The following is a 13,026-nucleotide window of genomic DNA, read 5'->3' as shown; positions in this document are numbered from 1 at the left end:
GCCCCCACCCCCCAGCCACCATGGAACAGCTCCCTATCATCTCTACAGAGCCCAGCTCCAAGTCACCACAGCCCAGGAACAGCCCCACCATCCCTACAGAGCCCACTCCCCCATCACCACAGCCCTGGAACAGGCCCCCACCATCTTCACAACCCCACCCCCAGTCACCACAGCCCTGGAACAACCCCCACCATCTCTACAGACCCCACCCCCCAGTCACCACAGCCCTGGAACAGCCACTCCCTCTACTACCTCTGCAGAGCTCACCCTGCCCCAGCTTCCACCCCCAGCCCAGGTCTGTAGAGTTTGCATCTGCATCAGAACACACATCCTTGACTTTGGAATGACTATCTCACCATCTGAAAGGGGCAGGAGGCCCTAGGAGCCCCCTCACTCACCAGTGCCCTCCCTTATTCCTTCAACCAATAAATGTGCATTGAGTTGACACCTGCTGTATTCAGAGGTGCAGAGCACAGCCAGACTCCTGGGACCAGTTGCCTCCACACACACCTTCATCTGCATCAGTCCTGCTCTGCTGGTCACTTTACAGGGATTTTACATCCATAGTCCTACTCCAGCAAGGAGACACAGCACAACAGACAAGGAGAAAGTGGAGGAAGTGTCTGCAGACAGTAGGAGACCCTCACAGCCTTTCTTCCTAAGGACCCCAGTGCTTTCAGACGTTGAGTGAACACCCGTGGGACTTCTCACCCACCACGTCAGTGGGTCCAACATAACCTTCCAGTTTGGAAGAACAACCAATGACCCAAAAGACCATTAAAATCTCTCCACTAATTTCTTTTGCCATAAGATGCTGGAGGGGAAAAAATAAGATGAATAAAATATGATCAAAAGAATCTACAATCAACTTCCATGATAGCTAAATTCACTTATGTATGTTGTATTAAATGTCCTTTTTTGAAAAGTTATTTGAAACTTCCAATAAATAAAAGTTATTTATTAAATTCATATCTAAGTGGATTAAAGAAAGTAATAAATTATTTTAAAAAGCAAAAAAACAAGAAATTTCCTAGAATCAAAGGATATGACTTTATAGCCTTAACAAATTGGTTACCCTGATCATGCAAAAAAAGAAAAAAGAAAAAAAAATACTAACACCAAGCTCCTCCACTGTGAAGTCTGGGAAAACACGTCTACATTTCTGTCCAACTTGGAGACAGAGAACAAGCAGAAAATAAAGAGCCAGGCAAGGAACCTGAGCCAGGGCAGCTTCACAAGGAGCCTTCAGGGAAAGGGGACAGTAGGAGACAGCTGAGGACAGCCGTGCCAGGATGCAGACTGTCCTGAACAGAAGGTCCCAGTGCATGCCTAGAAATTCGGCTAGCAGAGAAAGGGGAGTGCTGAGAGGGACTCGAGGCCATGACACCCCAGAAGTGGTGAGCACATCCCACACCCAGATGTTGGTTTCTAACACCATCCTCTAGTCAGGAAGCTCCTTAGAGAAATGGCTGATTCCAGGAAAGGCAGGGAAATTACAGGATGTATATATATGGTATCTTTCAGAGCCGGAAAGTAAGGAAGTACTCAAACAAGATGAAGGTGTGTCAGAAGGACCCAGAAGCAACCTGAGGGTAGTCATGAGGGCTAAAACTGAAGCAATGTGAGGAACAACAGAATAAACAATGATAGCACTGAATTATAACCCCCTAAAACAAACATGCATGAGTCCATACTGACATAAATGAGTTTATAAATAAATGTGGAAGAAGAGACAAATCTTCCTTTGAGAAAAATTCTAATTAATGCACACAGAAAGAACAAGTGAAATAAAAAATCACCACTACTGCACCAGAGGAGTAATTGCTACAATAAAGATTCATTGATAAATGCTAAAATCAATGTGCAAAACTTAAAGCAGAATATTTACATGACTTCAAAATATCTCCCCTAAAATGTGATCATTACCGTCATGTTTTTAATGTGAGTCCCACAGATCCTCAGATACCCACTTCCAGGATGTGGGGCTTACTTTCCCTTCACCTGAGTGTGGGCTGGACCTACTTACTCACCATGAAGAAGTATGAATAAGATAATGAACAGAGAGTGGAAAAGAAAAAACAGTTAATTTAACGATGAAGGAATCTGGCAAACACTACCTTAACTGAGTGATTAAAATAAATATTAGCAGTAATAGGTCATATTCATAATCATGTCCCTCCAATATGATTTGATGAGAAGGATACATCATCTCTACAGTATTCTTACCCAGAATCCACAACCTTGGCCTCATCATGAGAAACATTAAGCAAAGCCAAATTGAGGATGTTCTACAAAATACCAGACCATGATTCTTCAAAAGTGCCGAGGTCATGAAAGGCAAAGGGAAACCAAGTAACTGCCATAGACTGGGGAGGCTAAAGAGACCTAACAAATATTTGTAGTATCCTGGACTGGATCCTAGAACAGAAAAGTGGTGTTAGTGGAAGAACTGGGGTAAGCCTAACAAAGTCTCTAGTTTAGTAGGCAGTCTTGTAGCAAAGTTAACTTCTTAGTTTTGATAAATGTTCCATGTGTACATAAGAGAACACTTTGTACTGTCTTTTTACCTCTTCTAAAGATCTAAAATAATTTTAAAATAAAAAGTCCTAAAAAGAAAGTGGCATGAAAATGTGTAGGACTGGAGGTAGCAGTCTTAGCAGGCATTGTGTTTGAGGGCAGTGAGGCATCACTTGTAGAGTTTTGGTGAAGGAAAAGGAGGAAGCAAGTGGTGCAAATTAAAAATCCTACAGGAAAGACTGGGCATGGTGACTCACGCCTGTAACTACATCACTCCAGGAGGCTGAGGTGGATGGATCATCTGAGGTCAGGAGTTTGAGACCAGCCTGGCCAACATCATGAGACCCCATCTCTACTAAAAATATGAACATTAGCCGGGCGTGGTGGTGTGCGTCCGTGATCCCAGCTACTCGGGAGGCTGAGGCAGGAGAATCGCTTGAGCCCAGGAGGCAGAGGCTGCAGTGAGCTGAGATTGTGCCAGTGCACTTCAGCCTGGGCGACAGAGTAAGACTCTGTCTCAAAAAAACAAATCCTACAGGAAAGAAAAAGGACTCACACCCTGCAAAGGCACCATCTGTAAGAGTGTGTTCTTGAACTGAACCAAACCCCTCACTACTGCCCACATAGCATCACTCATTGTTGCTAGTCTAGAAAAATAGAAGACATTTCAAAATGAACAGAAAGTAGAAGGCACTTCAGCTGGTGAAAATTCTCCACCCAAAAGAAAATATGGAGCAGTGCAGAATTGTAACAAACACTCCAAACCTAATTAAATATTATTAACCAAACAACTGTAGATTAATAAAAAAAAAAACTTTACATCAAAAATTCAACAGCTAAAAACAAAGCATGGCTTTTTAAAAAGTACTGAAATATATAAAATGAGAATCTGCTAAATTTAAGAAAAACTGAATAAAAAGAAATAAAATTAAACTCTTGAGTGTCCAGGAGAAAAATGTATGCAACTGAATATATAAAAGGAATATTGAGGACACAAAATAAAGAAGAGAATTAAAATAAAAAAGAAAGATTTTTAAGGGATTAAATATAACAATACATAAAGAAGATAGACAAAGGTCTAATATGCATATAATCAAAATTCAAAAAACAGTATAACAATGAAAAATAACTTTTATAACTAGATTTCAATAAAATGATAATCCAAGACAATTCAGAATCTATGGGATAGAACTAAACTACCAATCAGGGGAAATTTTATAGCTTTAAATAATTATACAAATATATTTTAAAACAAAAGTAAAGGAATTAAGTTATCAACTTAAAAAAAAACTAGAAAAATAACAATAAACCAAAAGAAAGCAGGAGAAAATAAATAAGGATGAAAATAGAAAATCATGTGACAGAAAATGTTTTTTAAAAGTAGAACCATTACATAATTCAAAATGCTGTTTCTTTCCAAAGAAATGAACAAATGACTCTCCTATACTAGGCCTAATTAAGAAAGTTAAGAAAAAAATAACCAGGGGGGTTGACTGGATGTGATGGTTCATGCCTGTAATCCCAGCACTTTGGGAGGCCGAGGCAGGCAGATCACCAGAGTTCAGGGGTTCAAGACCAGCCTGGGCCATATGGTGAAACCCCATCTCTACTAAAAATACAACAATTAGCCAGATGTGGTGGCACACTCCTCTAATCTCAGCTACTTGGGAGGCTGAGGCACGAGAATCACTTGAACCTTGGAGGCAGAGGTTGCAGTGAGCCAAGATCATGCTCACTAGACAAGATCATTGCACTCTAGCCTGGGCAACAAAATGAGACTCTGTCTCGAAAAAAATAAAAAAGAAATAACCAGGGGAAAATAACCATGAAAAAACATTAAAAACTCATAAGAACATGATGTACAACTCTACGCAAATTAAAAATTTAGATAAAATAAATGATTTCTTAAGAAAATATAATTTGCTAAAATTGATCCAAATATAGAAAGCTTAAACAGTCCTACTTCCACAGACAGAATACAGAAAATTATTGAAGAACTGTCCCATAAAAAAGGACAAGACCTGGATGGTTTCACAGAGGATATAGTAAAAAAAAATACAGATAATCTCAATGTCACATAATTTGTCCCAGAATATAGAAAGAAGAAAACTACCAAAAATTTTAAAAACAAGTATAACATTAATATCTAAACCAATAAAGATAGTCCCAAAAACACAACTATAGTTTCATATTTCATATAAATACCAATGCCAAAAAATTCTAAATAAAATGATAGCAAAAAGAATAGAAAAACATGCTTAAAAACAGTACATTATGTCCAAGTAAAACTTATTCTAGGAATGTGAGGGTAGATCAATATTAGACAACCAATATAATTTGCCCTATTAATAGTAGACATAAGGAAAAAGTGCATAATTTTCTTCATTATACTAAAAAGATACACACACATCAATATTTAGATATATGAATACACATATGTATGTATATATATGTCTATAGATATGAGTGTGTCTATACACATGTATGTATCCACATGTCTTTATATACACCCACGTGTATATGTACATACATATATATGTATGTATGTGTAGATGTATAAAATCAACCTTTAAGCCATCATCTTTCTTAATAGGGAGACAAAGCACTTCCTACTAACGTCAGAAATAAAACAAGGACACTCACTATCTGCACTATTATTCAACATTGTATTGGAAATATAATGTATACAGTTAGAGAAGAAAAAACCATTGAAAGAATAAACATTTGGAAAATAATTAAACATTTATAGATGATTAATATACTTGGAAACCCAAAAGATTCAATAATGAAAATAAAAGAATTCAAAATGAGCAGAATGTATTATACAATGAAAATCAATATCATTTACCAAAAAAAATCATGTGTGCACACAAATAATAAAAATATACAATGGAAGATAAACTATTATAAATGCAATGAAAAAGATAAAGTACTTAAAAGTAATTTAACAAGAAATATGCAAAACCAATATGAAAACAATTTTAAACCACTTCTAAAAAACACAGAAAAGACGTGAACAAATGACAAAAAAAAAAAAAAAATCCCTTGTTCTTGGATAATTCAGTCTTATAAAAACATGGGTCCTCCTACAGATAATACATAAACTTACCAAAATTGAAATAAAATTCCCAACAAGTTTTTATTCTGGACTGAGTCAAACTGAATCTAAGGTTTAAATGAAAAATTAGACATACTAGAAAAGCTAGAAAAACTCTACAAGAACAATGGCAGGGGGATTACCCTCTGAAATTTTAAAGTATTCTAAAAGCCTTACTAGGTAAAACTGTGCTGTTGACAGATGAGCAGACTGGCCAATGGTACAGAGTTAAGGGTCCAGGAACAGACACAAGTATTTATAGAAATATGGTCTATGATAAAGGTGACATTTCAAACTCTGGAGAACAGATAGACTTAATAAAATATATTAGCTGGATAACCACTTGAAAAAATGTAGAAATGAATCCATACCTCCCACCATATACCAGAATAAACACCAAATGGATCAGTGTTCTAAATGGAAAAAGTTCTAGAAGAAAACACAGGTGATTTTTTTTTTTTTAGATAATCTGGAGATGAAAGATGTGAAGAAAGCCTTTTAAACTAATAATTCATATGCAATAAAAGCAACAACTGGATTGACTATACATTTTTTTTTGCTTCTAAAAACACCATAAACAAAGTCAAATAACAAGAGATAAAATGATAGAAAATATATACAATGTCTCTCACAGTTAAAGGACTAATCTCCCTAATACATAAAATGCTGTTAAAAATAGAGAGGACAAAAAGATCAAAAATATACAGAAAAATGGACAGATCACACAAATGGTTCACAGAAAACAATATACAGAAAGCCCTAATGGTATAAAAAGATGCTCGACTTCACACATAAATACAGATTAAAACTACTCTAGGACTCCATATCACACACATCATGTTGGCAGAAATTCAAAAGCTTGACCATACACCCTGTTGGCAAACCTTCTAGGGAAAGCGGACACTTTCATAACTCACTGGTGGGAATGTGAAATGATTCAACATCTATGGAATCTGGCAACAGCCAAGAAAAACATGCATTTCCCCTTTGACCCAGAAATCCCACCTCTAGGAATTAGCCCTGAAAAAGACACTTTCACAAAGATATGTCCAAGGTTATTCATTGTAGCATTATTGGTAATAGCAACATAGAACTGCCCAAGTGTTCTTTGATAAGCAACTAGTTATATAAATGATAGTACAGCTGCAGGGAGTATTATACAGCTATAAAACTGAATACCTCTATATATTGATATACAATGATTTCCAGGATATATTTTAAATTAAAAAGCAAAATACAAAAGATTATATGTAGTATTCTACCTTTTGCATACACAAGGAGGTTAAATGAGAAATATACATATACTGTATTGTGTTAAAAACCATTACTTATGCATAAGCATGCCTAGTACATATATACATACACACTCATACAGGAAGATGCATCAGAGACAAAAAAGTGTTATTATCCTAGGGTCTGGTGAGGGAGAAATGAAAGTGTCGTGGATGGGAGTAAGAATTATCTGACTATGCTTTCTTTCATCTAGTTTTGTCTTTTGAGCATGTAGAAACTTAACATATTCAAAAATGTCGAATATATAGATAAAAGGCATACCCTAAAATTGAAAACAAACACATGAACTTAATGCCATATCAAATTGATACCACAACCACACAGAAAGGAGAATCAATGCAAGTAAATTTTGAAGCTAGTTCTCTGGCTGTCCACACCTGGGTGACATCCTCTAAAGACAAAAATTACGACAAAGAAATCTCGAATTTTTCTTAACACTCTGTTGTTGGTGGAGGGGTCAGCATAGTAATTCCGAGATAATTCTGTACATGTCATGGCAGAAAGCCATGTATGTTACATCTGGGGAAACCAAGATTCTCACCATAAAAGAAGTGAAATATCCATGTGGAACGAGGAGGAGCTATTGTGTTTGGCTCGGATTGGAGAAGTTAGTAAGAATATAAAACCTCTGCTCTGGTCATTCCTAGGACCAGGAGCAATGACATCCCAGAAATAATGAACCGGTACTCAGGGTTTTGTTCACAAATACCACTCTCCACTGACAGTAACCGACTCCTTAGAAAATCAGCTCTTCCAGGTCTTAGGCAGGGAAAGGCCAAAGTGAGCCTGGACCAGGTTTTGTGTTGGGAAGCAGGGAAGCACTCGAGGACTAACAGGGCACATCAGAGGCCAGAGCCTGAGTGCAGAGGCTCCCGCTGGCCACACGTGAAACAACTCCATCATCAAAAACAACCACCAGGGCTGTGGATTATAATACACCGAATTAAAAGCATCTGTGAGTCTATAGTGAATTGCTTAAAAAAACAGGGGACGGGGCAGAGGGACAGTCATTCATTACAGAAAAAGGCCAGTTAATAAATGCGGGAGGAAGGATAGAATGAGAACACCATTCTGCTTTGATAATTAAGATAAGCGAAAACACCAGGTAAAAAGTTACTGGAGAACAGGGTATTGACACAATCAGTCACAGTGGCAGCCACCTTAACCAAATGATCAAATTTAACAAGGGTCACATGCTCCTAATGCAATGAAACAGGAAGTGTATCACATCACCAATGGAGAGGTCTTGCTGAAACGGGTGAGCTGAGCTAATCACGAGGAAATAACCAGACAAACCATACTGAGGGCGTGCTGCAGGAGAGCGCACCTGCACTCCAGGCCCTTGACTGGGGTCTTAAAAGGAAAGTAGAGGGACTGGGCACACTCCGGATTAAAGGCAATTAGGGAGACATTGGAAACAAATGTAACCCGTGAGCCTTAACTGTTTTAACTGTTCCTGTTCCCCAGCAACAGGTGGGTTTGACCACTGGGTGGGCGATGGTCTAATGACCACAACCCAGAGGGATTTTACTACTTGCAGCAACTACGGAGAGCACTCGGGTAGTTCCAAAAGCAGTTCCTCCCCCTCAAAAAAGTGAAATTGGGGCTTTTATTGGGCTGGTGGGAGTCAAGGCAGCACAGCACAAGTTCTGATCTTCCTTCTACGCCACATGCATAGGAAATGGTGACTGAGCTCCTCCCTGGGTGGGGATTTTAGATGGTAATGAGGAGGGTTCACCCAAGTTCACCTCCCTCCGGGGCCTGAGCTTCTTCCTGGAACTTTCCGAAACATTAGGAATTCAAGGTGTAACAGTTACAAGCAGGAACCCAAAAACCCAAGGACCCTGGGTTACATCCCTGGATTTTAAAAATACATAAAGACACCACGGGGACATGGGATGTACTAGTCCATTCTTGCACTGCTATAAAGCACCACTGGAGGCTGGGTAATCTATAAAGAAAAGAGTTTTAATTGACTCACAGTTCTGCAGGCTGTACAGGAAGCATTGCCGGGAGGCCTCAGAAAACTTCCAATCCTGGGAGGTGAAAGGGAAAGCAGATCCGTCCTACGTGGCTGTAGGAGGCGGAAGCGTGTGAAGCGGAAGGTGCCGCGCACTTTTAAACAACCACGCTCTCGCGAGCACTCACCACTCTCACGAGAACAGGGCCAAGAGGAAACCCACGGCCATGACCCAATCACCGCCCACTGCGCCCCGCCTCTAACACTGGGGATCACAGTTTGACATGAGATTTGGGGGGGGACACAGACCCAAACCATATCATGCGTTGTGTATGCTTTATTGAGTTGACAATAGAACCGTAGTTAAGCAGGAGGCTCTCGTTTTCCCGGAGACACAGGTGGGGGTCCTTGCAAATGATTCAAGAAGTGTGTGTGTGTAAAACAGAAACAGAACAGAAAAAGACAGAGATAGAGGCATAGGGTCAGAGAAGCAGAGCGAGATGGCACATGCCGATGCTGTGGTTCGTGATGCAGATGGGAAGATAAGAAAGGAATTATGAGAATTGGAGGATATGGGGCGTCCATCTTCATCTTCCAGGGAAGTAACTCCCTGCCTAACATACAAAGCTGATCAACCAAGAACGCCGCGGGCACAGCCCTGGGTTCCAACCCCACCTCTGTCTCTCACTTCCTGTTTTGGGGCTGCCTACTTCTCTTCTCGGGACCTCCGCTTCCTCGTGGGGTGAACAATAATACCTACCTCACTGGGCGGAGAGAAGAGTTGAAACATGTAAAGCCCCCGCAGGAGAGCCTGCAGAGTGCATGCTGAAATAGCTTTTCAGTAGATCTCGGGGGCTATTAAGGAGATTGTTTAGAAGTTAGGAGGAAAATACCCAAACACGTGGCGGTGGCCACTTCGGGGAGCAGGAGCGGGGGGGAGGGCTGCTGCTTTTCATTGTGAACCACGTGGATTATTTGCTCATTACACTCTGCTCGTGGGTGAACTCAAGCGAGTAATTTTTAAGAAAGCAGCAGCACAGGATTAGAAGGTGGAACGTCGGGTACCATTTGGACAAAAGTTAGTGGTGAGATTCAGGGGCCTCTGTGCTTCTGTCTCGTCCCCTGGAAGATGAACGAGGTGGGAGAGTTGCTGTTTATTTCTGGGAAATAAAACCCCACCAGCAATGGAATATTATATCAAAACCTTGAGGTTTCATGAGAAACAACAAAAATGTCCATGGCCTGAGCCTGCCTGGGCACAGTGCTTCCAATGCCAGGGGGCAGCTGTCCCATCCACCCGGCCCACGGCCGCCCTGCCCTGAGGGTCAGCCTGGGGTTTGAGCAGGGAAGGCACTCTCAATCTCAACCTGCACTCAGAACAGGGCAGCAGCAAAATGGAAGCCAGAGCCAGTAAGCCTTGCCCTGTAAGCACAAGAACTAAACTCCGTGTGGCTTTTAGATTTGCACAGACACACACACACGGTGCAGCATTAGAGCTCATTCCACCCTCAATTTTTAGTCCTGTTTTGAGAGTTTCCTGAAATTACGCAACTAAAGCCAGGCACTCGGAAGCACAGTGCGTGGTGACTCCTCCGGCACTGCTCACACTGCTGGTTTAGCTGGAGCATGTTAATACCGACTGACCTTTTTCTGAAGGGTATTTTAAGGAGATGCAGCAATTTTCTGTAATGTGGTTACCATAGTGATTGGCCCTTTAAAAAGGCTGGGGGAGAAATGATGTACATCTGTAATCAACAGCCACTGCAACTACAAATGGTTTGATAAAGCAACATTTGGGGATTAATTTGAAGCAGAATAGATAAGCGTTTTTTTAAAAAATCAACCAAAAAAAAAAAAAAGAAGAAAAGAAGAGAACTCCACGGAGCCGCATGAGCAGGGCCCTGGCAACTGGCGCAGAGCTCCCGCTCCGAGGAGGGAGGCGGGGAAGACAGGGCTGCAGGGAAGGGCTTGTTTACATGCTGGGCCTCGGCTTCCCCAGAAGTGTGGAAACAAAGGTGGCCCAGATGGAGGTGGCCTTGCAGGCGCCTCCTCCCCAAAAAACAAGGAAAATCCCCTCCTGGACCCTGACCCCCTTGCTTGGCCAAAGCCAGCATCTCAAATTTGGGGATAAAGGGGGCACCACTGACAGGAACCAGGGCTCCCTGCAGGGACAGACGACCCCAGGGCTGGGCCGGATGCGGGATGTTGCATGGTGTCACAAAACAGGAACGTCCTTCCAGAATGATGGCGACGTGCCCAAGAGACTCGGGAACCAGCCTGCAGGGCTTCACCTGGCCAAACTCGAGAGACTTTAAGCATCAAAATGAAGAATGATCGTAACATTGTGTATGCACGGCAGCATGCAGGAGCGTGGGGGTCCATGCCCACATGAAGAATGCAGGAACATACACGTGGGAAGGCCACAGAGGGGATGTGAATTGTCTCAAAGCCCAACACACAAAACCCTAACCGAGGAGAAAGCAGGAATTGTGCCACAGATAAGCCTGGTAGATGCCACCTTAATCAAACACGAAAGTGACTGTCACCAGCCACAGGGCTGCTCAGATGGACAGGCAGCCAGGAGACGCCACCGTCTCTCCAGTTCCTCCTCCCAGAGGAGCGGAGCCTGAGTCGATCCCGAGGAAGCACCAGACAAACCCACAGAGGGGACATTGCACTAAGTCACTGGCCTGCAATCCTCAGAGTGACCTTCCCATGAAGGGAGGTGTGAGGAAAGTTCCCAGTGAGGAAGCCTGGTAGTCCGGGAGTCCTGTCAGCATGCACTTGTCACCAGGCCCTTTCTGAGGGTCCTAGAGCCACATTAGGGTGAACTTCTCACCCGGGTCCTTTCTGAGGGTCCTGGGGCCGCCTTGGAGTGCACTTCTCACCCAGGCCCCGTGGACACGTGGGCATCCTTGATTGAACTGGAAACACAGGGTCTGTCTTGAACCTGAATGGGGTCAATCTTAGTCTGCTTTCTGTTTTTCTGTTGCTTATAAAATAATGCTCAAAACTGGATAATTTCTAAGGAAAAGAAACTTTTTTTTTTTTTCAAGACAGAGTCTCGCCCTATCGCTCAGGCTGGCGTGCAATGGCATAATCTCAGCTCACTGCAACCTCTGCCTCCCAGGTTCAAGTGGTTCTCCTGCCTCAGCCTCCCAAGTAGTTGGGATTACACGTGTGTGCCACCACACCTGGCTAATTTTTTGTATCTTTAGTAGAGACAGGGTTTCACCATTTTGGCCAGGCTGGTCTTGAACTCCTGACCTTGTGATCCAGCCGCCTCAGCCTCCCAGAGTGCTGGGATTACAGGTGTGAACCACTGTACCCGGCCAGAAGCTTATTTCTTAAGGAGGCTGAGAATTCCAAGGACAAGGGTCAAGTCTGGTGAGGGCCTTCTGGCTGGTAGGGACTCTCTGGAGGGTCCTGAGACTGTGCCAGGCAGCATCTAACGAGGGGGCTGGGCGTGCTGGCTCTGTTGTCTCTCTCTCTTCTTACAAGACTGCCAGTCCCACTTCTGTGATAACCGATTAATCTATGAATGGATTAATCCATTCAGGGAAGCTATGATCCAGTCACCCCTTAGAGCCCCCACCTCTCAATACTACCACATTGCAGACTGAGCTCACAAGATGTGAAATTTGAGGAGCCTGTTCAAACCATAGCAGAGGCAAAGGATTAGATGGTAATACGTATCAGTGCTAATTTCCTGATTGGTATGGTTTGGCTCTGTCCCCACCCCAATCTCATCTTGAATTGCACTCCCATAATTCCCACGTTATGGGAGGGACCCAGTGGGAGATAATTTGAATCATGGGGGCGGTTCCCCCATACTGTTCTCATGGTAGTGAATAAGTCTCACGAGATCTGATGGTTTATCAGCGGTTTCCGTGTTTGCATCTTTTTCATTTTTCTCTTGCCACCACTGTGTAAGAAGTGCCTTGCACCTCCTGCCATGATTCTGAGATCTCCCCAACCATGTGGAACTGTAAGTCCAATTAAACCTCTTTTTCTTCCCAGTCTGAGGTATGTCTTTATCAGCAGTGTGAAAATGGACTAATACACTGATATTGATAGTTGGGTTGTGGTTATATAAGAGAATGTCCGGCTTTACTGGAAATACACTAGAATACTTGGGAAAGGGGCATTATGTCAGCAA

This window comes from Colobus angolensis, unplaced genomic scaffold (assembly GCF_000951035.1).
Source record: "Colobus angolensis palliatus isolate OR3802 unplaced genomic scaffold, Cang.pa_1.0 Scaffold13, whole genome shotgun sequence".
In the NCBI taxonomy this organism is placed as follows: Eukaryota; Metazoa; Chordata; class Mammalia; order Primates; family Cercopithecidae; genus Colobus; species Colobus angolensis.
This window is presented reverse-complemented; position numbering follows the sequence as displayed.